Source organism: Typopeltis vanoorti, chromosome 4 (assembly GCF_054136105.1).
Source record: "Typopeltis vanoorti isolate ZY-2024b chromosome 4, IOZ_Tvanoo_1.0, whole genome shotgun sequence".
In the NCBI taxonomy this organism is placed as follows: Eukaryota; Metazoa; Arthropoda; class Arachnida; order Uropygi; family Thelyphonidae; genus Typopeltis; species Typopeltis vanoorti.
Genome location: NC_143552.1, coordinates 148,248,820 through 148,275,962, shown reverse-complemented (window position 1 = coordinate 148,275,962; position 27,143 = coordinate 148,248,820). Strand labels below are relative to the sequence as shown.

The following is a 27,143-nucleotide window of genomic DNA, read 5'->3' as shown; positions in this document are numbered from 1 at the left end:
ATAACCTGATTTGGCTAGATGGATTACAGTCCCGTGGACTTCGATCCCTTAATCTGTATGAGTAGTCATGAATTAAGTGTTAGCGAGCACCTGGCTCACCCTATTTAGGGTTGTATGGAGGTACCAGAATCGATAAGCAAAGCAGCTTTCGGGCGCTTGTGTTTCCACCTATCGTGTTCGTCATAATTTGATGACTCTTGAATGAGTTGATTTGGATGAACAGCTGCTTTGCCAAAATAAGCAGTAGCACTGTTATGGAGGAAAGTGGGAATATCTAGAATATCGGCATCTCGATGTAAGAGAGTATTTCGGACAAACCACGGAGCGTTGAAGATCATACGGAGGCACTTGTTTTGTATAACTTGTAGCTTGTTGATGTTTGTGGGGGAAGTGTGCCCCCAGGCTGGTGATCCGTAAGTTAACGATGGTCTGATAATTGTTTTGTAGATCCGTAGTTTGTTATCAGTGCTGACTTGACTTCTTCTATTGAGGAGAGAATAGAGTTGTGCAATTGCAGAGTTTGCTTTTTTGCATGCATAAACTATGTGGGAGTTAAAGTTTAAACGGTTATCTAGTTGAATGCCCAGATATTTGGTGCTAGATCTCCATGGGATGGCTGTGTTAAAAAGTTTAACTTCTCCAACATGACATGCTTGCCTTCTTGTGAAAAGAATGGCAGTGCTTTTATCGGCATTTACAGATATTCTCCATTTTTTGAACCAGTCTTCTAAATTTGTTGCTGCAGTTTGTAATCGCTGAGTAGCTATATTAGGCCTGAGAGATCTGCTAAGAATAGCCATATCATCCGCATAACTAGCTATAGTGGTTAGTGATGTGCTAGGAACATCAGAAACAAAGATGTTAAAAAGCAGCGGTGAGAGCAGCGAGCCTTGAGGGACACCAGCAGTGATTTTTTTCAGTGAGGATCTGATTCCACGCAACTTAACCTGAATTTTACGGTCCTGTAGAAAGGAGTTAATAATTTTGGTAAGATAAAGAGGGATGTTGGCTGCAATTAATTTGTAGATGAGACCTTTGTGCCAGACTGTATCGAAAGCTTTTGCAACATCTAAAAAGATAGCTCCTGTGTGCTGTTTCCAGTTAAAGCCTGTAGTGATGAACTCAGTCAGTCTGTGAATTTGATGTGTAGTGCTATGTCCAGTACGGAAACCAAATTGTTCTTTCGGAATGATGTTATTTTTAATCACCTCCTCATTAAGTCGGTTGAGAATGACTCTTTCTGCTATTTTTCCTAGGCATGATAGAAGACTGATGGGTCTATAGCTCTGTGGCATCTGAGGCGCTTTACCAGGCTTGAGAGTAAGGAAAATATCGGCTTGTTTCCATCTTGAGGGGAAATAATTAATTCTCAGAATTGCATTGATAATCGCTACTAAATGCATGACAGCTTTGTGTGGGAGGGCCTTGATTGTTTTGTTGGTAATTTCGTCTGGACCAGGGACTTTTTTGTTTTTGAGCTTCTTGATGATTGAATAGACTTCTTTAGGTGAGGTGGGGCAGATATTTTCATAGCTACAAGGTCTCCGAAGCACAGAGCGTACCTTACGGTGTATTTTTTCTATGAAGACTAGATCCGCTTGTGCATAATTAGGACGGCACTGACGTTGGAGGGATTGAACGAGTGCTTCTGCTTTTTCGTCATCTCTGTAAACAAGACCACTTTCTCCGTGAATGGGCTGGATGTTAGAGCGATCTGTACGGAGAGCTTTAGTCAACTTCCACAGAGAATTATCTTCGGTTTTGAGAGAACAGAGTTTTCTTTCCCATTGCTGGTTTCTGTGATCTTTTAGAGCGTAACGGACGAGGTTGGACGCTCTGTTTAGTTCTTGACGGTCTTGCGGAGATAGCGTGTTGTGATAGCGGCGTCTGAGCCTATTTTTGTTCCTTATCAGAGCAAGGATTTCTGCAGGAAGTGAGTTTACTTGAGCTGGGGTAGAAGTAGAGCAAGCTGCAGATAAGCCAGCCTGTATTTTACATTCAAGATTGTTGACTGCCGCGTCGATTTCTTCACGGGTGGAAATAGTCGGTACTGAGTCTATAATAGTGTTCATTTTAGTCTTGAATTTTGCAAAGTTTGTGTGGGATTGGCTGGGTATGAGCTCAGGTTCCTCCCCTAGACTTAACAGTACTGGATTGTGATCTGAGCTTAGCTCGTCAACTACTTGAAGTCGGAATTGATGAGAAATATTGTTAAAAATAGCAATATCCAAAACATCAGGTCTGCCGGTCGCTCCGTAATGTGTTGGCTCAATCGGGCCTGCAATAACGATATTTCTCTGCAAGGCAAAGTTGTAGAGGATCATTCCGTTGTTGTTACAGCTTTTGCTGTTCCATAAAGGATGCTTGGAATTGAGGTCTCCTGCTACTATTACTGCTTCATTTGTATCCACTAGCTGAGAGAGATCAGAGGGGAGTAGAGGTTTGCCAGGGGGGTTGTATACAGAATACATCTTTAAGCTGCCTGCATTGTTGGTAAGAATTTCTATGCCTGTCACCTCGAGGTTAGATGTAGTAATCTTCTTAGTCTCATTATAGCGAATGTTTCTTCTGACAAAGATGGCAGTGCCACCACCTCTGGCATTTAGTCTGTCATTTCTAAGTAACGAGTAGTTTCTGAGTTTGGGATTATCGCAGGGACGTAGGTGCGTCTCGTTAATGAGGAGAATATCAATTTGCAAATGATCTGTAAGCTCCTGTAATTCCAAAATTTTGCTGTTTAGACCGTTTGCATTCCAGAATATTATCTGCATAGAATTTGATGTTAAAGCCGGGTTAGTCATTAATCATGGAGAAGATGGCTTGAGTATTCCTAAGGAATTTGCTGGTGTCGGCCTGGCTTGGATTTGTTTTGCTGAAGGCCATTAGCATCTCCCCAAGTGAGGCAGCGAGTATTGCTGAGGAATTTTGACAGCTAGTTGCAGGGAGTACCTTAATGTTACTCGAGGAAACCACAGAAGCATATGATTTATCTGGTGTGACTTTTTGCACTTGGATTTCAGGCACAGATCTCACAATATTTTTCTGAGTGGGCTGGGTTAATTCCTGTCTAGGCTTTTGAAGGTTTGATGGGTGGAGAGAGCAACCCTTGTAGTTTGCAGGATGTGGGCCACTGCAGTTCGCACATTTAGCAGGTGTGGTCTTTGGCTTGACGCAAGTGTGCGAGGGATGTTTGCCACCGCACTTCACACACTTGTAGTCTGCTCTGCATAACATTTGCGCATGCCCAAATTTTTGGCAGCGATGGCATTGACCAGCCGATGCCTTTCTTCGTAGTGGCTCGGTCTTGATGACCAAGTTGCAGACTATTTTAAGATCATAAATTTCCCTCTGGTCTTTACTGATCTCTACTAAGACCAGAGGCATGGGGCGCTTGTCTGCGCGATACATTCGCGAAATCTTGACTGGCTCCAAGCCTTGTAATCTGAGGTCAGTAGCTATTTCTTCTGTTGTTATATTTTCTACTAATCCTCTGATCACTACCTTGAGGTTCTTTTCACTTTTAAGTTGGTAAGTATGGTAGGGAATTTTATGATCGTCCATAAGTCTGGTGGGCTGGCGGTAGTCCGTTGTTCCTTCGGGCTGTATGCGTACTCCGTCATCTGTGTTTTTGGCTGACGAGAACTTTATGTTACTTTTCTTCATCGTCTCTGCGAGTAACGACCATTTTTCCTTCGATCGCAGGACTACTGGTGGGATCCGCTCTTTGGACTGTGTCGGTATATTTGTCTCCGTGCTTGCACTAGATTGTGCTGATGTGTCCATTTCAGGTGCAGATTCAGGTTCTGCAGCAAGAGACCCTTTCTTTCTCTTCTTTCTGCTGACTTCTTGGTAATCCTTAGAATCTATGACAGTTTCTGCAGCGGAGGAATTGACGCTGTCATGTGTGAGGCTAGGAGAATTTTCGGAGGTTTGAGGGTCTTCTGTCTCGACCTCCATAATCTGATGAACTTCTATCTTTCCTGGCCATTTGGTGTGTAGGATGTTACCAATTTGCCGAAAGATAGCTAGAAGTTCTTTGAAGGAGAGATCTTCATATGGTGAATCCATAATCTAGACTTGATGTGGGGGAAGGACCTGCCTTGTCCCTTCAACACTGAGTGCTGCACAGGGCTGGGAACAGTAGAGGGTCTGGAAAATGTTTTTGAAGATAAAATAAAATAAAAGTCTTACCTGCTCTGATGATCGAGCACGCTGTTGATGCATCAAATAATCACAAATAAAATCTTAACTTCACTCTTAAAAACAAAACTTAGCTTCACTGCTGTAATACTACACGGATCAAAATCTACTCGACACACTCAGTTCAGTATCGATCAGATCTGCTCGGCCTCAAGATCACAATCAGTAATCTGCTGCCTAATCAATATTACAGGCATTTTCGACAGCGTATCGTTATATTAGTGTAACCTATCAACTTCTGTGTGTTGATAGGTTACACTAACTTAAAAGAAGCGGCCTGGTTGGCTAAGTGTTCAGCGTATCCGCTCTCCAGTCAAAAGGCTGACGGTTCAAAAACCCCGTGGGCATGAATGTTTGTGATTGTCTGTGAAAATACTAGTGTTGATGATGGTGGACAGTAGATGGCGCTGGTGTAGATGTTGGTAGTAGTTGCGGTTGTAGTAGGTGGATTGAGTGGTGGAGACGGAGAGTCGTAGAGCTGGTGGCTCCCCCCCCATCCCCTGGATAAGTCTTTGGGACTCTTTGGAGGTGTCACGTAATATTAACAAAAATTTAATGACACGTAAGTTATTAAATACTGATAACATTGATGTTTTTTATTAATAAATGAATAAACATATTACAGCCATAACTTTCTGGCAGATAATGAAGGTCATTTTCTATGTAATAATGGGAAGTATTAAATCAGACTAAAATTGAATGTTAATATTTTATGGCATAATTTAAGTCACATTCCGTAATAGGTCGCTACGAAGAAGCTCTGCTCCACAAACTGAATTCTTACAGATTGATTGCCTTGGACTTTCACGATAAAGAGATTGTTGCAGATTGGGTGGATTTTAGACCGTGCATGGACCAGGTTGAAGTATTCTTCTGAATTCTTCTACTATGAAATTAGTTTTTGATGTACAAGAAGCCGTGAAAGTTAATCTGGGTTTGTAAAAGGTTCCTCTGTCACTGGCACAAAGGTATGCCGTAGAGCAGTGATGAGCAACCTCTGTTCTTGAGTGAGCCACAACTGAAAACCTAATATTCCATACGGACCGCAACGAACACAATATTAAATATTTTAATATATTAATAAAAAAAACTTTAATTTATGGAATTTGTTATTTTCGACAATAGATTTACAATGAAAAGTTTTTTTATTATTTTTTTTACTAATTTAATTTACTTTTTAATACTTTCAATATATACACAGATATCCGTACATATTTTTTTAATCAAAAGAAATTAAATAGCTGCTGAAATTTAATTAATGAAATATTTGGCTCTGTTTCTCATCAACAAGCTTTTCAATATTGGGAGGTATGTTTGAAAGTGCGACTCTGAAACCTTTCAAATATTAAGGGGTGATGAGGGGGTGATTAGTTTCATTTTCGCGTAAGTTTTTGAACTTTTCGAACATTTCATTAATAAGCTTGTTCTATCTTTGAAAATTCACATTTAATTCGTTCAAATGCTGAATAATATCAACGTAAAATGCAAAGTCGCGCATACTGTCCTTATCATTAAATTCTGGAACTTTCATCTCCAAGAATAACTGAATTTCGCTCTTCAAAATCGTACACACGCTTAAGCATTGTGCCGCGATTTAACCCTCGAACTTCGGTGATAAAAAGGATATCGCCATATTCACTTTCCATATCTCTCAAAAATTCCTTAAATTCGAGATGATTCAGTCCTCGAGATCTAATAAAATTTACAATTTTAGTGATCGGCGGAACAACATTGGACATTTAAAAAACTTTTGCACTCAAGTTTTCTTGATGCTGTATCACTAACATCACAACTTTCATCCAAAGCCAAAGAAATCCATTCATAATTAATATTTGCAGGGATATTAGAAATATATCCCTGCAAAATTTCTTCAATACTTTGCGAAAGATCGTCAATCCTTCTTGTAACTCGCGACAAGCTGATTTTCGAAATTATTTCTTTTTTTTAATCAGGGAAACCGACATCTGCTACCGGTAGTAAGCATTCTTTTACTATTTCTCCATCAGAGAATGATTTCATTCTTTTTGCCCAAATTTGACTAACAATATAGCGTGCACGAACTGCAGTATCTACTGTTGATGAAGCAACTCTAAATACATTTTGCCGTTGTTTAAGATTTTTTTGCGGTTGGTTCGCTTTGTCTTTGCTTAACTATCATTGCAAATTGTCAAATTTCGAAGAATGTTTAATTTTATAATATGAAACAAGAATTTGACGATTTTCGTCCTCAACTTTGCGTTTTCTAGATTTTGAACTCATTGATGAAACACGCGGTTCTGTTTGTAGAAAAAAGAAAACACATTGCAAAGACGCAATTTTGTAAAAGACAAAATTACATTATTATATAAGTTTATAATTTGCTTAGGTTTTGAAAGAACTTGTATCAATAAGTTTATTCAAGAATAATGCACCTTCTTTCAAATATCGTTAATGTACGACTGCTCGTGCGCGACCGAAAATACAAAGGCGAATGGCACAATCGTGGGAACTATCGTCGCGAGCAAATATTTTTCACGTGACCTCTTAATGCGCGCTTCATATTGATAACAACGTTTCGGCAGACCGCAGGTGAGTAGATAGAGGGCCGCATGCGGCACTCGAGCCGTGGGTTGCTCATCACTGCCGTGGAGTTTCCAAATAAAATTCAGAAACTACTAGATATATGAAGAGCCAAAGGCATCAATTCGGCGACATATGACTTGTGGCAACTCATGTCTAAGGTGGAGCAAGCTCCGATCACTATTCTGGGAAATTTATCACATTATGGGTCAATATCAAGAATAGTGATCGGAGCTTGCTCCACCTTAGACATGAGTTGCCTCAGCTTGCACTAACTTTAGGGTCAGTTGCTGCAGTATCCAGGTACGCTTGGAATCGCCGCACTTTATATAGTTTCTACTATATTCGGCATGAAACTCTTTGAGTTTCTTATTCGGCATGAAACTCTTTGAGTTTCTTATTCGGCATGAAACTCTTTGAGTTTCTTATTCGGCATGAAACTCTTTGAGTTTCTTATTCGGCTAAGAAACGATTCAGAAACTACTTTCCGTGAGCAGTTCACGAATGTCACATGTCGCATTAATGTACCAGCAAGTAAACGTATTTCCCGACACAACGGTATTGCTATTTTGACTAAAATATACTTCTGAAGAAATACAGTATCTCGAAGCTGCAGTGAAACACGTTCAACCGAAAAATATTACTCATATCTCAAGAGTTTCAGGCACTATACAAATGCATTTAATAACACTTCGTGGTCCGAGGAATTAATAGAAAAGAGAATTAATTATGATGCACGGCTCATCGACGTTTTATCCATCGCTAACTATTTCAAACATCCCGCCTGAAAACATCCCATTAAAATCAGGATTGTGCTTACCTACATGAGAAGCTTATGAAAGCAAATTTCGATGCACTTCATCAACAACCAGATGCCGAAAAAAAAGAAAGAGAAAGAAAAAAGGGATAACCATATGAAACAACAAACCTCTGTAGCTCGTACCTTCGAGCAAATACTGCGTGGGATAAATCAAGTGACGCTGACAAAATTCCCCTTTTCGAAGAAACTTTTCTTACGCATTTTGAAATCAATAGTAGAGAAACAACAACAAAAGAACCACAGCAAAGTAGAGAAGAAGCACAAGAAACGAATACCACAACCAATGCCAGAAAATAATTAAGAAAAAATATAACCAGATAGTCTGCACAAAACCGCAGTATTTAGTTCAATCCTATACAGCAGGGTTTCCCAAACTGTGTTCCGCGAGAAGTTCTCCTGGAATTTGTCAATTTAGTTTTCTAAGCATTTTTCATGAATAAATATTTTATAGTGGAAATATTCTGAGGAGAATAATATTCGTGAATATGTCGAACAGCTCAGACCCAGAACCCCTAATAACATCTGTGTATCAAATGTTAGTGAACAAGCCGTGTATTTTTAAACGTGGAAGTATCCGTGAATTATCGTTAATTTTCACACATCGAAACCTTTCAACATTTGAAAAAAGGAACACTGCTGTTTATGACCGGTCATAAAAATTGTCTGCAAGCGGATTATAACAGTGGGAGACGTATCCTCTGTTCTCAAAACTGAAGGAAATGATATCTGTGTAGCAAATGTCAGTAACCAAGCAGCATATTTTTAAACATGGAAATATTCATGAATTATCGTTGATTTTCACACATCGAAAAACCTTTCAACATTTGGGAAAGGGAATGCCGCTGTTTGTGACCGATCATAAAAATTGCCTGCAGGCCGATTACAACAATGGGCGGCGTATCCTCTGTTCTCAAAACTGAAAGAAATACCATCTGTGTTGCAAATGTTAATGACTAATCAGCAAGGAAGTATAAAGAAATTTTTTCCACTAAAATTGGAGATCAAAGTAGTCTGTATCCGGTTCTCAAATCTAGTAATACTGAATACTTTCTTCGCAAGTTCGTATTGTAGGGTGAAAGTTTCGAAACCGTAGTGCCGTTATTTTTTAAAAGTAATAGGCCTGCAGATTTAAATTTTAATATCACTAAAAAACTCACGTACTAACCACAGTAATGACTATTTAATTCGTAAATATTTCATCCCAAGTATCTTGGGACATCATCAGCACAGTAGTTCAAACAATACAATAAATTTTAATATGAATAAGAGACAAGGAACTTTGTTTAATTTTGGTATTAAGAAATCTCTTATTGAAGGTGTTTGTGACGCAACAGATAGTGGATCATTCGCACCAGCCTACAAAGCGATCTCCAGGATGTACAAAAGGAGGGAAAAACTACCAGGACACAAGACAAAAAGTCTGCATTCACTCGTAAGTACTTATAATAATATTATAAATTTTTGGATCAGAATGGGATATGTCAATGAAAATCAGCACAAATTAATTTAATGATGTTTATGTTTAATTGATGTTTAATTAATTATTAATTAATAATTAATACTCAATTATTAATTAATAATAAAAATCAGCTAAATTAACAATTAATTATTAATTAGTATTACAAAATAACCAAGGTGTTCCGTGAGAAATTTCAGGATTTGTGAAGCGTTCCATCGTAGGAAAAGTTTGGGAAACGCTGCTGTACAGTAATAAAAATTAACGTTTGTGGAGCTGTGCTCCACAAACCAAACTATGAATAACTAACTCTGGGTTAATTGTTACATTATCTTATTAATGTAACGATAAAGGGTAAAAAGTTATTTCATATACTTCAAAAAGATTTTTATACTGGGAACTTATCCATCTTTGCTACGAGTGGCCTTGTATTTCAATTTCTTCTTATTTCATAGTGTTCAAGTATTTAACGCAGAAGTTCGCTCTACACAAGTGTTTTTCAGACTTTTCCGATCAAGACCTATAATACCATGAGAGAAATGATCTAATAAAATACCACAGCGAGTAGATAATGTTAAAGGTGGAGTAAATTCAGATCACTTCGCTGCCGTTCAAACACAGTATTGGGGCCTCGGTAAGGCTGATAAAAACAGATACTACACTTTGACCTTAGCGGAAAGTGTAGTATCTGTTCTTATCAGCTCAACATTTGATTCCGGTCGAAGATTAACTGATTATTTAGGGCAGCGAAGTGTGCTTGTGGCCTGTTATACCTTTGCCATTAGTTGATCTGGTATTGCACTGCCTCTCGGTCTGTTCACTCCCCTCGAGGAGAAATGAAAAAACATTCAAAAACAATAATATAAAAACAGAAAGTAGGAAATATTTTATTTAATGTGACGGGTGCATTTGACATAAAACATAGAATTCATTTTTATTCACAAGAATAAACAAATTTTGCTCACTACTCCTATTTTCATTCAAATCTTCCGTAAGAATCCCCCTGAGATGAAGGTTATAAAGCGTTAAAGAATGTTACAAATAGGAATAAACATCTCCTCCCCAATAGACACCATTCTACAGTTGCAAGGAACACGTAAATTTATTGTGTCACTAAATATAATACGGAGACAGTCTGTATTATGAAGCGACAATTATGTAGTGTCAATTGGAGACAACTGGAATGAAAATGCCCCTATATGATGAACCTCCCCCTCCACACACACACACACACACACACACACACACAAGCAAAGCAACGCTTCATATAGTGAAAAACACAGTATCCAATTAAATACAATGTTCTAAGAAACTATTTCAAAGTTTCAGTTGTAGAAAATACGTGATCACATGTATTCACGATGCAGTCAATATCTGCAGAAACCAAACGTAAAAGAAATTTCAAAAGCAAAAAAGATATATACTTGAAATCAGATTAGCATTTGAAATTTTATACCATTAATCAGTTCAAAAAGATAATTTTATGAATAAAATTTTATCTAAAACATTCAAGCTAGCAGGCCATATATATTGAAAAATTTGTAAAAATGTTGACATTCGACGTGGAAAGGGAAATAATATACCGCCAATATTAGAAGATAGATGCGACACAATTCGCGTGAACGTGTTAAAGCTACGAAATCTGTGAGATACACGCTAATATTTTATATTCAATTTCATATTTAAAAAAAAAAAAAATAAAGGTTGACCGGCTAAACTGATTGCAAGATTCACTAACGAGTAGCGACCCGCATTTTGAAAAACACTGCTCTACACCACACCGTCTACCCGCCCACTAATACACTACAAGATCAACTCATACTTACTTAATACGGTATTTGCCTATCCACTATGTCTGTTAATCATGTATATTTTCTCTGTGTGATTTTCCATTTTCCTGTATGAGGTATGAAAGGCTACTTCTCGTGGCCACTACTTTCGAATGAGATTGGCTAACTCACCTTCAATTATAAAAAAAAAAAAAAAAAAAAAAAAGATATTAACTTACGAAAGGTCAACTTACGAAACTTTCATAGTCTCTATAAACATTCGGCTTTGAAATAATGTTGGATCTAATATCCACTTTGCCTGTGTAATTTTACATCGCAGAAATGAAGCGGCGTAGTTCTTTCTTTTAGTAACAGACAATTCTATTCCTGCTGATCCCACAGGTAGTCCAACACCAGGGCAACTCGTTGCAAAGATGAAGAAAGCCACAAACTAGCTCAGGTTGCTAAGATTCCATTCACATTCAGATAACTTTATTACAATATGTTGTTATAAATGTTCTATTTTATTATTAGTTAATGAATTAATGAATCATGCTTTGATAACGAAGAAGGCAATATGATTGCTTTATGGTAGCCTAATGTAATCGATACAATTACTTCGCAGTGGTCTAGCCTATACACTAATGAATGAATCGTTATATATTTTATGCTAATTAATTAATTTATATTAATTTTTCTTCTTACATATATATAAGAAGAAGATATGAAGCTCACAAGTGACATATATGCTACATCTAGTGACGAAGATCCTATGACCAGTATGAGACCATATCCCTACTTATTTCAGAATTGCAGTGGCTTGATAAAAGTCGCATGTTTGGACCGTACGGAAAAGTTTTGGGATGATGTAAAAAAAAAAAACATACAAAAAATTAAGAAAACCTAAAAAGATCCTTTCTCGCGTACTGTACTATTGTACAATAGATTTATAAAATTTCTAATAGGATTAACACACACATATACACACAAAAAACGGCAACAAAAACAGAGCAATGTTAAGTCATGGCAACTTAAGCAACTTGGTAAAGTTGCTTAATCTCAAAGTGTAATTCCATAATTATATAAACAAATTGCTGGTATCATACAGGGAAAGGAAATTTATCACCTAAGGAATATATTGAGGAGTGGAGGGTTTTGATTATCTAACCTTTAGCCCTTTTCACGTATTAATGTACAATAGGCTTACAACCCTTGATTAGTGGGTTTCACGCACAAGCCAGTATAAAAATTCTCAGTATAAACTATGATGCCCTCAATCCTTTTTTTAATCACCATATTTAAATTGCCATGTTAATTATAAACATTGTCCGTTGAAATACTTTCAGTTACAAGCATAGTTTGATACCTCATAATCTATGCGAAAGACTTAAAAAAATCAATATGTTATCAAATAACATGTCGAATACCTGAAGTAACTTCACCTAACCCATATAATGACGTATTTAGGAAAGCTACCGGAATCCCCCACCGTTGCTGCTGTATATGTTTTACTAGCACTATCTTTCGTTAGAAAAAGGACTACTCTTTTAGTATCAACTTTTAGAAATGAGCTGTCAGGTGGAGTCCGCATTTCCGTCATCATCTGAGCAAAAAAAAAAAAAAGAAGAAGAAGAAAATTAGCCCTTCACTTTGTCGAGTTTTATTGATTTGTGCTTTTTCGTATATTGATGAAATGCCACCCTTGTAAAAATATGCCGCTCCAAGCATGAGATTTCTTTGCTGGGTGCCGATTGTTGATCTTGCAAACAAAATTAACGGTGTACACAGACTCACGGGTTAAAGCACAGCAGATAACTGTCACGACATCGTTTTTCCATGAAAGTGGCATTACTGGCTAAAATAGTGTGAGTCCTGAAGTCGATTTTTCTAAGTTACGGTTTAAACTCCGAGTTTCGGAGGAGAAGATTTGATTTGCCCCCAATCAAAAATTGGCTAATTCTGGAAATGCCTGGGAAAAAAAAAAGAAAAAGAAAAGTTCTTTCTAGATGGTGAGTAGAATCGAATAGATGTTCTGTCTTTTTTTTTTTTTTTTTTTTTTTTTTTTTTTTTTGCGAAACCTTAAAATAAAGGCAGAATCTAACTCATGTCGTATAAGACGCATTTTGCGACACTACGAGGTGACATGTTTAACGTGGATAGACGTGCTGAGCACATTTCATTAGGAAGTGCAATAAGGGATTTTATTTATTTTTTTTTAAGCAAAAACTATATATTAAATTTTTAGTCATAGAGGACATTAATCATCATTTTTGCTTGATCTGTTTCATAGTTTATCAATGGAAGATCTATATTTCAAAACAGCAGGACGTATCATCATAGTTTATTTTTTTCACCCATAATCTATGTAGACCGTTGTGGCACTGTCAAGGTAACAGTCTTAACATAATCTCTCCAGATGTTTCTTTCTGTATTGGGATCTCCTTAGCAAAATGGAGAACGAAGAATTAGTTCATTTTCTAATTTATTCTATCCAGGTGATTCTAGGCCTACCTGTGTTTTTTTTTTTTTTTTACCAGACTTAAAGTCTAGTGCTATTTTATTTAAGCTATTTGATCTAGCTAATGTGGCCCAGCCACCTGAACTGTATTTTAGTTGTGATATTTCCTTATGTTCTAACAGTGGAGTGGATTTTTCTTCTAACCTCGTAATTTGTTACGTGTTTCGTGTATATTATCTTCAAAAGTTTTCTGTAGCTCTTAATTTCGAAGGCCAATAGTATTTTCTCATCTTCTTTTAGCGATGTCCAACTCATCTGTATAGTAAGACAGACTTAAGAAGTACATCAATGAGATAGTCTTGCAGTTAGCTGTATTTTATTGTCCTTTCGAAGTGGCTGTAACTTTTGAAAGTCGATAGCTGTGTTTTAATGTCATGTTTAGACCGACGATCTCTGTCTTGTACGCTTCCCAAGTAGGTGATTCTTTCTACGCATATTTTCATAGAGTTGTTGCCTGAAGTCATCGCCTTTCATTTGTGAATGCCAGTCTCCAGTCCATAATCAATAAGTGCCTTAGAAACTCTGCTTGTTAATTCTTGTAATTGATGTTTATTTTCTACTTTCTCTGCTATTAGGTCAATGCATTGGCGTATCTGAGATTATTGATTTTTTTTTCTTTTCTACCAACTGTAATTCCAATATCCCTGTTTTCCGAGGCTAAACTTTATTATGTATTCCAAATAAAGAACAGAAATCATTTGGCAAAAGTAAGCAGCCTTGCCACACACACACACACCTCTTTCCATTTGGAAAGGTTTGCTGTAGTTGTCACTGATTTCTATTAATATTTCTGAGGAACGGTAAGGAGGTTTAATAAGGTGTACCATTTTATTATCTATTCGTGCACATTGGAATAGATAATATTGGAATCATTATTCTCCACAATGCCTCAGTGCCATACTGAATCGAAGGCCTTCTGTATACGAGCATCGTATTTAGCATCGCAAAGTATTTTGAGATGTTTCGGAGTGATAGATATAAGAATAATAGTCCTAATCGTTAACCGGCCACATTTTTTTCTTATTTTTTAAATTTAGTTTTTTGAAAAATTACCAAAGCAATCTTTAGAGAACATATGGAATTTTTTCAAGCCACCAGGATCGTAATTATGCACAGGTTCACGAGCCTCTAGCTTGGGACCCGAAAACTTAGAGCCAATTTAAGGGCTCCAAACAATTAGAGGGAGGGCCTCAAAACACTTCAGCGCCTCGGATCCTGCCTACCTCGGGAAAAGCGTAAATACGGCCCTGCAAGCCACTTCAGGCCTCGAATGAACGGAGCGGTGGACTCACGCCGAGCGATTTAATTCATTCCCACCTAATGACAATCGTAAACATCAATGTGGAAACAAATGCACAATTTGCTGGCTCGAGAGCAGGTACATTAACTATTCGACCAAGCAGACTGGTTGCCCTTAGTATTTCTGCGGTTTCAACTAATATATCGCCTGAAGGCTTTTTGACTGACTTTGGGTTATTATGTCAATCGTTCCCCTTCCCTCTACGTAAAAAAAAAAGGCCACATTTATCCAAGAACACAATCTGCTAAATATATAAGGAAAAAATACTAGATGTCTTATTGTGTTTTCATCTTGCTGTCTGTTGGCATGTAATAATTTTAAGGTTACTATTTCACAATAATAATAATAATAATAAAAGATTTCATCGCTATAGCTCTCATCGTGGAAGTAAAAATCGAAGTCTAGTGTTCTGTAAGCAATGACTGAGCCCAGAAAAGAAAGCCAAGGAAATCCTGGAAGCCATACTGCTACTACAGTAAGATTCAATCCTGTCGCCAGACTGGCGAAAGATTTCACACAGCTCATCCATGCACAAAGACCCTCTATACAACTGATCCCTATCATGTCGAAGCAGTGCTAGAGCAATACGCCACCGAGATCTTCCTTTCTGGATGTTCGCATCTGATGGTGAGCAAGAGATGGAATTTATTTCAGTGATGTTGTCTTGTAGATAAGAGGGAAAATAAATAAGCAGACTAACAGTGAAAAGGGACAATATCATCACTCAGTTTTCTTTCCATCCTGAAAAGGTGACCTGCACGGATCGGGGAGGAGAAAAAATGACACACAATGATTAGAATTTCGACTGAAAGAAGTGCCATTACCAAATACTTCCATTTCGAAGAAACAAATTGAAGATTTCCACGCTTATACAGACAACGATCCTATTTCGCTCTATTCATTTCCTATCTAACTTTAAGAGGAGTTTATTCGATTCCCATAAAGCAACCAAATTGTTCAAAAATAATGAAGGACATCATCGACTTGTTTGCAAAGCCTCAGTAATGCGACATACTCGTATTTCATTTTCGCCCTACCACTTACAAAACGTAAGGTGCGCTTGTGACATATATATATATATATATATATATAATTACAAGCTTTAACTTAGTGAGAATATTTGTTTTGGATTATTATTATTTTATGGTGTATAAAGGAATTCTTAGATATTTAGTAGTTTTTAAGGTTACTGTTTCATATTCGAAACATATTAATAATTATTTGAACATTTATAAGAAAAAATGCAACACATTCCTTGCAAGAAGGCTCATTAAGCGATGAACGATAATGAAAATTGTAATAACTTGTGACCGAAGATTTTTAAGCTATGAACGATAATGAAAATTGTAATAACTTGTGATCGAAGAGATGGATAAACATTTAAAAAAAAAGAAACAATTACAGTATTTGAATATAAAAGGAATAAGAGGAGGATAAATATGGACGATATTCATACATTATAAAAACCGCTACGAGAGAATTTAATTACATATAAGTTCAAGATATACCAAATAATTAAATTGCAAAACTTACATAATATAACAGCCATTTTCGACAGCATATCGCAAGTCAACTTTGTGTTGATAAGTTACATTAACCTATGAGAAACGAAATGGAATAGATTGTTTACATTTTTATAGTTATAAGCCACATGATGTGATTCGCGTGAATGACAAGCAGTCATAGATCTGACATGCCGTTAGAGTCTAAGAGAACAATGAAAGGAAAAAAAAAATAATAATAATAAATAAAGGAAAGAGTACTGAGGGTGTTTAACAGAACTGGGAAAGTCTGAATCACTCCTATTTATTTTTTTATTTTTTTTTTCTATTCGGAGCAGAGCTTCGTAGCTCTCTTTGTAAAGTCTCTTTATAAAGAAATGGCTTTCGTGGTGGACTTTGGATTTATTCCATTGAACTCTGAGTTTCGTAGAGATAGCATACCGTGGCAATGCCAGCCTTGAGTACCCCTCTCGGTACCTGATTCAATCTCGGTATAGTCTTCGATACAAAAGATAACCGACTTTTTTGTTTGTGCAAAGTTAGAGAGGTTATAACAGCAACTTCCGTATAAAACAACGCATTCCACAAGTCTTTAGGATAAGGGGAACACGGAAAAGTCGACAATCTGACAACTAGCGTAGTTAGACTTGCTTGCAAGTTCAGAGCATAGAGGTCGCTTAATGTTTATCGAAGTACCTTCGAAATAAGTAATAGAAAAACTTAATGGGCAGCTTCTATAGGAGACAGAAAATGGAGTTGAAGTCTCTAATAATTTTTTCTATGATACCCATTAGAATGAAATGAAAATTTAATGACAACGAACTCTTGTTCAGCAGCGCATCTGAGTAACCAAGGAATGTGCATTTTTGGATTTAAGCTCTTGATAGTACTCAATTTCTGTTTTTCAAAGTATCGTCAGTGGAATGGAGACGAAAAGATACTTCATGCAACTTCCCTAGCAGTTTTCATTTTTCCTGAAATGAAGATTCCTTCGAGTTCTTTAAGTATCGCGAGTGAACTGGATTTTACGGTAGACAGATTGGGAGGAATTCTTTTTCTTCTACCTATAGGCGTTTAGGGATTTTGATATATTTTTTCTCTTTTTATGAATATATATGTGAAATATATATATATATATATATATGTGTGTATATATATATATATATATTTCACAAAATTTACAAATATGGAAGTCACTAAATGCAACTAGCTCATGAAAAATGATGAAAATCATTAACTGGCTTCTCAATATCCTTGTAAACATAGACGTAGAGTTCTTTTCTTGATGGCGAAGGTACTTTGGAGGAGACAACAAGAACTATTCCTTCTAAAGACGTACAAGATTCCTCTTGCTAAGTTTGCAAGTTCTATTCTTTTATGCACATCTCTTTGCCTGAGCGCATATAGCCAAAACCGATTAATACTGTATATAAGATTGTTATTTTTAAATAAAAAATCTATCTATATGATAGATAGATAGATAGAGATATGCGTACATATCTATATATTTATATAGATATGTACACACACACACACACACACACACACACACACACACACACACACACACACACACACACACACACACACACACACACACACACACACCATACATATATTAGTGAGAAAACCAACCGACAATTATTTGCGGATATATACATCCACAAGCCTGGGCGATTTTCCTCCTATTCTATGAAGCATACCTTTTTTTAGAGGATTTTTGTGTAAGGGAACCAACCATTAATGGAACATTTTCTTCTGGGGACATATGAACTGGAACTCATACTGTTCTGAGATAACGTAATTATGAAAAGATGGGACACCGATGCAAGACAATGTCTGCTTAAACGTAACTGTGTTATTTTACTGTGTGGTCTCAGCGTCACAGGATTTTACACTTTATGTTGTGGTTGTTGTGGGGGTACACTTTCTCTTCGCCTCCGGATAAGGAATATTCTGTTATGTTCTGTCTTGAACTTTTGGACTGCTGTCTCATTCTTCAACTTGGATATTCTTGGGAGCAAGCTGGAAGCTAGGCAGCCCAGAGTATCTGGCGACAATAAGAATGAAAATAAAGAGTGAGGGGGCATTTTTTATGCATTTTTTTTGTTGTTTTGTTTTGTTTTTCGTGTTCTTTGCTACCACATATGACACAGCAACAATGACAACAAGAATCATTTATCAAGCATCACTGAATTTCTGTTATTAGAGCATCCCAAAAGATTTGGGATGTAAATCCTGAAGGGTTCCACGTAGCTGCTTTTCTTTGTTAGAGCTTTATGAGTGTTAGATATAAGAATGATATTCCAAATCGTTAACAGCCCACCATAATCTTCGACATTTTATTTCAGAGCAAATATCAATCCTCGGGAAAGTTCAAAATTTTGTCTGGGGGTGGAAGGGGACAGAGATTCCGTTAATAATATTGCCAGGATGATCTGGGGGGGGGTGGGGGATTTCTTTATGCGAGTCCACACAAAATTTTGAAAACCTACAGCATATTAGCGCAATGGACGGGCTATGCATTTTTTTTCTTATTTTTCATATTTTCATATTTTTCTGCATAAAAAAAAGCATTAATCAAAGAACACCACCTTCCAAAGTATAAGTAAGAAATATTAGGTATCTATGTGTTTCGCTGTGTTTCCCTCTTGCTGTCGGTTGATATGTAATATTTTTAAATTTGGTTGGAGCTTTTTGAAAGTCTCCCGAGGAAGGAAATTTCAGACTAAAAAAAAAATAATAATAATAATAAATAAATAAAGATTCATTGCTATAGATCTCACTATGGAACTAAAAATCGAAGTTCAGTGTTCTATAAGCAATGACTGCGCATGAATGCCAGGGAAACCCTGGAAGCCATATCGCTGCCACAGCAAGCTTGAATCCTGTCGCCAGACCATGGAGAAGAAGAAGTCACACAGCTCATCCTTGCAGAAAGGCCTTCCATCCGACTGATTCCTGTCATGCCGAAGCAGGACACCATTTAGATCTTCCTTTTCGGATGTCCACAAGTTGAATCTCATGGTGAAGAAGCCAAAGGCGGAGATAAGATAGAAAGAATATAAGCGGACGAAAATGAAAAGGGACAATATCATCACTAAAATATCCTTCCATCATGAACAGATGACCTGTATGGAGGGGGGGGGGTAGAAAATGGCAAACAATGATTGGAATTTCGACTGACGAAGTGGTGTTACCAATACAATTGACCCTTGAAGAACGCAGGTTTGAACTGCATGGTTCCACTTATACGCAGTTTTGTTTATTTTATTTTATTTTATTATTTTTTTAATAAATATATTAGAATTTTTTTTTGGAGATTTGCGACAATTTACAAAAACTCGCAGACGAACAGAGTAGCCTAAAAATATTAAGAAAAAGTTAGGTATGTCATGAATGTATAAAATATATGTAGATATTAGTCTATTTTATCATTTATTACCAAGTATACACAGTCTATTATAAAAAGATAAAATGTATCAAAACTTACTCACGCAATACTTATAGACAGTACGTGGCCTTTTCCAGTCGAGAGAAATGTAAACAAACGTAAAGATCCAGTATTAAATCATAATTGCATAAATTAAATGTTATTAATTAGTTTAATTAATTAATTTACATAAAAAATTCTATAACGATTCATTCATTAATGTATAGGCTAGCTAATCTACGTTTAGCAATCATATCGATGCACTAGGCTACCATAAAGCAATCACATTACTGCTTCTTCGTTATAACGACTCAATGCATGATTCGTGATACCTGTAAATAAATATGAATTTCTTTTTCACACTATCTTTTCATTTTTGATATCTAGTGTTTGTAATACGTATAACATCTATAGTTTTTTTGTATCATATAACACAATATTGATATAGGTACTGACAGGCATACGATTCATCTTGTAAACAGTTACGGTTAATTTAAGGTATCGATATATACAGTACAGTACTGTAAATGTATTTCTCTTCTTTATGATTTTCTTAATAACATTTTCTTTTCTCTGGCTTACTTTAGTGTACGAATATACTATATAATATAATATAATATAATATAATATATACATACGATACAAAATATGTGTTAATCGATTGTTTATGTTATCGGTAAGGCTTCCAGTCAAAAGTAGGCTATTAGTAGTTAAGTTTTGGGGAGTCAAAAGTTATACGAGGATTTTCGAAGAACGCAGGGGGGGGGGGGTAGGCGCCCCTAACCCCCGCGTAGTTCAAGGGTCAACTGTACTTCCATTTCGAAGAGACAGGTTGAAGATTTCGATACGTGTACAGAAAGCGTTCTTACTTCTCTCATTGCATATTTTATTTTATCTGACTTGAAATTCGGATGCAATAAAGCAACCAAATTGTTCAAAAATAATGGATATCATCGGCTTGTTTGTAAAGTCTCTGTAATAGGATCATTTTTGCCCTACCCGAACAGATTATAGGTTAACATTTCTACTTATGTTTCCTATATACAGTAGTATCTCGCCAATCCGAAAACTAATTAAAACCGTAATTGTTCGGATTAGCGAATTTCCCCCCAAGAGACAACAATAACTAGCGTTTAAGACAAAAATAATCAGATTCTAATGGTATATCAATTTAATTCTGTAAATAAATGAAGTAACTGATAGAAAAAAGCTAATGTACCGTAATGTAAAACTTAAAAAATAATACAGTACACAAGTTTATTTTAGTAAAAAATTTAGTTTGTATGTATTGTTGAGGATTCCGATTTAATAAAATTGCATAGTTCAGTACACAACTTATTAATTTGCGTAAAAATATTACTTTCTTTTACACAACACACACAAAAAAGTTTCACAAAATAACACAGAAAAAAAGTTTTTTTTTTATTTCTCGGTAAAAAAGTCATTGATTTTCTTTTGCTTCTTGGAAGCTAAACTTTTTTCGAATGCTTCTTCTCGGAGCTGCATTAGCAATAAAACTTTGTGGAATGGCGTATCATTCTGCTTAGCCCATTCTATACACATATTGGTCAATTCTAGAAGGTCAAAATTTTTTCCATGACGCTCGAATTGCTTCAGGTTCTATGCTTCCCAAGTAGCAGTAACAACTGAGAATGCTACATCCTTCAAATTTTTATTTTTTATTGATGTGGTAACATCATAATTTTGGGAAATTACATTTAAAAGCAGGTCTACGATCTTTTAATTTAATGGATTGTATTATATTATGTTGTGATCCATTGGTTGCAACAATGGAGTACAGATTGGACCAAAATAATAATAGGTAATAAATAAAATCGAGTTATATATTATATATTTTGTGAGTTCAACAAAATTCATCATTGGCCTGTAGAGTAAGATAGGCTGACAGTCAGCAGATAGTAGGAGAGGAAGTAAAGATAGAGTGCATAGTGGTAGAGTAGGTAAAAGAGGCCTCAGTTGACATGTTTTAGCTGTTTGCTCCCCAGGGGCGATTCTAAAACGATTTTTAGAATCGCCCCTTGATTTTTCACTTTAAAAAAGGAAAAACCCTAAAAAGGAAACATGTAACAAAACAAAAAATGAAGTACAGAGAAAAGAAAACAAAGAAATTGAAAGGTAAACTTAGAGGTGGGGGAAGGATCTGGCCCGAGTGATGCAGCTCACAAGCAACTGCACTGCCTCGCTGTAAGCCTTCGCCGCTCGGGTTCTCAGCTCCACCCCCTTCTCTGTGAACTGAAAGGATAAGCAAGAGTAGATTCTCCTTACTTCCGTTTGTTGTGGGCTATTAAGATCTGATCGGCCACCTTGCTTCCCCGGTTCAAGTCTAGCATACGGAGAGCTGTGATGAAGGCTATTTCCACCTCTTCTTCTATATCCAGAGTTCCCCTTATCTCCTCTGGATTGATTTCTCTTATATCCTCTATGAAGAGGTCGCCCCATTTGGCGCTAACGACCTTGGGACCGTGTTTACCTGTGAGGAGGAGTACAGGTTTCCCCATTCTCTTCATTGCTTGTTTAAATTTGGCTGGCTGGGATATCTTTTATTAGGAACGTTAGAGTTTGCCCTGCTTTTGCTTGGGGGAATTCTTGGTGGGTGGGCTCCGAAGTTTTAGCTGTTTTGGTTTTAGTTAACTCCTCTTCCTGTGGGCTTAATGGCCTTTTGGAGGTGTTGGAGTTTGCCTCCATCTCCTCTACTTCATTTTCTTCTATATTCTCTGGATTGGCTGTATCTGGATTCGCATTGGTAGCTTTGCTTTCTTCTGTTGGAGTTACCATTATGGTTTCAGTATTGGCATACCATTATGGTTTCATTAATGGCCTTTTGGAGGTGTTGGAGTTTGCCTCCATCTCCTCTACTTCATTTTCTTCTATATTCTCTGGATTGGCTGTATCTGGATTCGCATTGGTAGCTTTGCTTTCTTCTGTTGGAGTTACCATTATGGTTTCAGTATTGGCATTTTCCTTCAGGGTTGGAAAATCTTCTTGGTTTGTATTTTTTTCGTTTTCTGATGATGATTGCATGATAGTACCTCCCATCTTTTCTGCATAGGTTCTCGACGGGCAGGTGTTAACATTGTGGTCCTTGGATCCGCATGTTAGGCAAGCCATTTGACATTTGTCCAATGCATGACTTGTTGCGAGGCAGTTTTTGCATCTAAGTTTTGGGCATTTTGCCCCGAGATGGTCGAAGGATCCACATCGGAAGCATTGCTTCTTCACACCAGGGTAATTGACCATTACCCTAGCCGATCCTATGACAACAAAATGACAACAAAATTTCGCACTTCTGCCTTCATTTCGATTACTGCCGTGACTTCACCAGACTTCCAATTTGGGAAATCTGGATCATTTACCACTTTGACATCTTTTATCTTTTACTACTCCCCATTTCGAGATTGTTGTCTTAATTATGTCAGTCCCTTCCTCTAGGTATTCAAGGGGGAAAATAAATAAAATCAAGTTTTTCTATTTAAAAACCCTTGGAGCACCTTAAAGGATTTAGCAAATATATTAACTTTGTAAAAGTAGTAATTTTCGATTATTATTATTTAATGGTGTATGCAGATATTCTTAGATTTCTAATCAGATTTTAAGGATACTCTATTATTAAGCTAAATTTTCAAATATATATTTGAGAATTTAGCTTATTGTATGTAATTATTTGGAAATATTTATAAGAAAAAATGCAACATCTTTACTACAAGGTGACTCATTAAGCTATGATCGACAATGAAAATTGTAATAACTTGTGATCGAAGAGATGAATAAACATTTAAAAAAAAGAAACAATTATTTGAATAAAAAAGGAATAAAAGAAGGATAAATATGGATGATATTCATACATTATAAAAACTGCACCAAGAGAATTTAATTACATATAAGTTCAAGATATACCGAAATAATTATAACAGCCATTTTCGACAGTATATCGCAAGTCAACTTTGTGTTGATAAGTTACATTAACCTATGAGAAACGAAGTGGAATAGATTGTTTAAATTTTTATAGCTATAAGCCACATGATGTGATTCACGTTAATGACAAGCAGTCATAGATCTGACATGCCGGTAGAGTCTAAGAAGAACAATGAAAGGGGGGGGGGGGAGACGATAAATAAAGGAAAGAGTACCGAGGGTGTTTAACAGAACTGGGAAAGTCTGAATCACTCCTATTTAAATCTTTTTTTTTTTTCCTTTCTCTTCGAAGCAGAGCTTTGTAGCTCTCTTTGCAGAGTCTTCTTCGTAAAGAAATGGCGTTCGTGGAGGACTTTGGATTTATTCAATTGAACTCTTTGTTTCGTAGACACTATGCCAGACTTGTGTAACTCTCTCGCTACCTGATTCAATCTCGATATAGTCTTCGATGCAAAAGAAAGCCTATGTTTCTGTTTGTGCAAAGTTAAGGAGATTACAAGAGCAACCACCGTATAAAATAAAGTATTCCACAAGTCTTTAGGATTAGAAGAACACTGAGAGGGTTGATAATCTGACAACTTGGCGTAGTTAGACTTGCTTGCAAGTTCAGAGCGTAGAGGTATCTTAATATTTTTTTCTAAATACCTTCGAAATAAGTAATAGAGAAACTTTATGGGCAGCTTCCCCCGATCAGACAGAAAATAGTGGTTGAAGTTTTTCATCATTTTTTCTATGATACCTATTAGAATTGAAATGTAAATTTAATGACATTAAACTCTTGTTCACTGGCGCTTCTGTGTAACCAAAGGTATGTGCATGGTGGATTTAAGAAATTCACTAAAGAAATTAAGATTTCCATGGAGTTCTTTAAGTATCACAAGTCAATTAGATTCTACGGTAGAGAGAGAGATTGGGAATAATTCTTCTTTCTTCTACCTAAGAGAGTTTTGATTCCCCCCCCCTCTTTTTTTATGAATATTCTTCTTTACAAAATTTACGAATATGGACGTCACTAACTGCAACTAGCTCATGAAAATGATGAAAAACGCTAACTGACTCTTTTACCTCCTTGTTAACATAGACGTAGAGTTCTCGATGGCGAAGGTACTTTAGAAGAGACAACAAGAATCTCTTGCCTAGTTTGCAACATACATTTCCTAAAGTTAATTTGGATCCACTATTTTGTGATGGTGTTTTGCTTGTATTATATGTAATGACCTCACTTACTCTCTACAGAAAAGTTCATTGTTCTTTCCAGTTGGTTCTTTTTGTTTGCATGAAAGAATACTTGAACAGATCCATCAAATTCATAGTGTGACTAGTCCTGTAATTGCTCCGCGTGATATCGTCGCCAAACATCGATTTAAATAGAACAGAACAAAATTCAACCCCGAAAGTGTTTTCTCAATGAAACCACACCAACGTCAGATCAGATAGGTGTAAAGTTAAATAACATTTCTAGGTATGAAAAATAACTTTCCATATTTGATATCTGTAGCTGGGTATTCAGCATATCTAAAAATATATAAAAATGCCAAAAAAAGAAAAAAGAAAAAAAAAGATACATATTACAAATAAAGCGAAAACGATTGCTCCATAAATGGAACTTAAACTAGTTTAAATCATTGTGTAGGCTTTAAATTACTCATTGCAATAGATCAAAAACAATATAATCAAGAATAATAAAATAATTAATTTTATTTCATTATTTATCACAGTCTTGTACACCAATATTAAATCAGATCAGCATGGTCTGAGAAGTCTAGTGTTGCATGACCTCTGCCACGCACCCAGTTTCCAGTCTTTCACGAAAGCCGAGTTCAAATATTTACATCCACCTTAAGGTGTCCCAAATTTGAAAAATTAGTGATTCTGCTAAACGCTATCAATAATGTTATTTTAATTATTTATTTACTTTTCAATAATGATCCACACAAGTGCCCTGTTATGCAGCTTACTACCATGTAATGCAAGTGAATTATATGCTTTATTATTAAACATTCTAATATACAATGATTACTTTGACTTCGTGGAAACTATCGTTGCACAGATAACCTCGATACTCTGCTGAAAATTTTGCCTTTCATATATACTCGTATTATAACGTTAAGTTATTATTATTATCATCATCATCATCATCATCATCATCATACGTATCAAGGATTTAGGCCTAGCATGGCCTGTTCTGGCCTTAGAAGTCATCGATGAATCGTTTAAGAGGACGTCCTGGTTTTCTTTTTCCTAATGGCTTGTACTTTAAGGCTTGTTTTGGTAATCTTTCTGTTTTCATTCTTTGAACGTGTTCCATTATTATTATTATTATTATTATTATTATTATTATTATTATTATTATTATTATTATTATTATTATTGTACGTTGTACATTGTATCGCTGTTGCTGGTTTTATAGGTTTAAAATTTTAATTAACTCATGTTTCTAACTTGAAAGTGCTACTATTTAATTCTACTAGTCACGCTGAAGACAGGGACGTTCAAATTACCAAAATCGGATAAGTAAGATTCAAATTGTCAGTGTTGGAAGTTCATAGAGTGTACCCCAGTCACCAGCCAACGAAGAACAAAGGACGTCGCCATTTTAAAAGTCGCACTATAGTCGCTAACGGGGAGAAAGACTAAAGGTCACGGAGACAGCGAAATTCAAATAAAATGAGCTATAACAAATGCAATAAGCCATGGAGGAGGAGATTGGATTCCGATAGTAGAGCTGAGTGAGTACAGACGTGTTTATCAGCGCTCCTTGTATCATTACAGTAGTGATTAAGTATTGTTTTTAATGAAGTGATTGAATGAGATGCCTTCAACTGATCTTGAACTAAGAACCGACTTTTCGAAATTGGATTATTCTGCTTCTCTTTACCAAAAGAACTGTTACCAGCGAGATAGCGAAGAGACTCTGAAGACTGCAATACCTATGTCCTTACCAGCACCCACCCAGGTAAAGGTAAGCTTTAACATTTTTACGAAAGTTCCACGCGAATTTACCATCCTTTTTGAACCCCTACACACACAATAGAAATGGACAACGTTAAAGATTTTCTTCAACACATAAACAGAGACGAAGCCTTAGAACTATTTAAGGTACTCCTTCAAAAGTTCGAAACCGAATGGCCAGGCTACCTTAAACTGTATACACAGGCAGAGGAACCCGAAGAGGAAGAGGACGATATTACAGAACAAAACATTACCCTCCCCACACCCGAGGACAACAGACAGACAGAACCAACAGCAGACGAGCACACAAACAAAAGGCGAAGGACCGCGGACAAACCCACGGAAGAAAACGCACCCACACAAGCAGTATCGGGAAATAAAGAAAAGGTACCCCCGGTAATACTTCGAGACAAACATAAGTGGACCTCAGTCTCGAAATCGCTCAGAGAACAGAACATCAACTATTCCTGGGCCAGAAACACAGATGAAGGGGTAAAGATCCAACCTGAATCAGTCCCAGACTACCGCATGATAACAAAAATGCTGGACAACTCCATGCTGCCTTTTCACACATTTGCACTGGCCAGTGAAAAGAACCTTAAAGTGGTGCTCAGGGGGGTCGCCGAGGGAATCACGACCGACGAGGTCAATGCCGATCTCATCAACCAAGGCCTGACCCCAGTTAAAGTCAGCAGAATGCT

At 36.5% G+C, this 27,143-nt stretch overlaps 1 pseudogene; it reads left to right on the top strand.

The window, feature by feature from the left end:
* The first annotated feature begins 9,688 nt into the window (after positions 1-9,688).
* On the top strand, positions 9,689-9,861 carry LOC150107741 (U2 spliceosomal RNA; annotated as a pseudogene).
* The last annotated feature ends 17,282 nt before the right edge of the window (positions 9,862-27,143 follow it).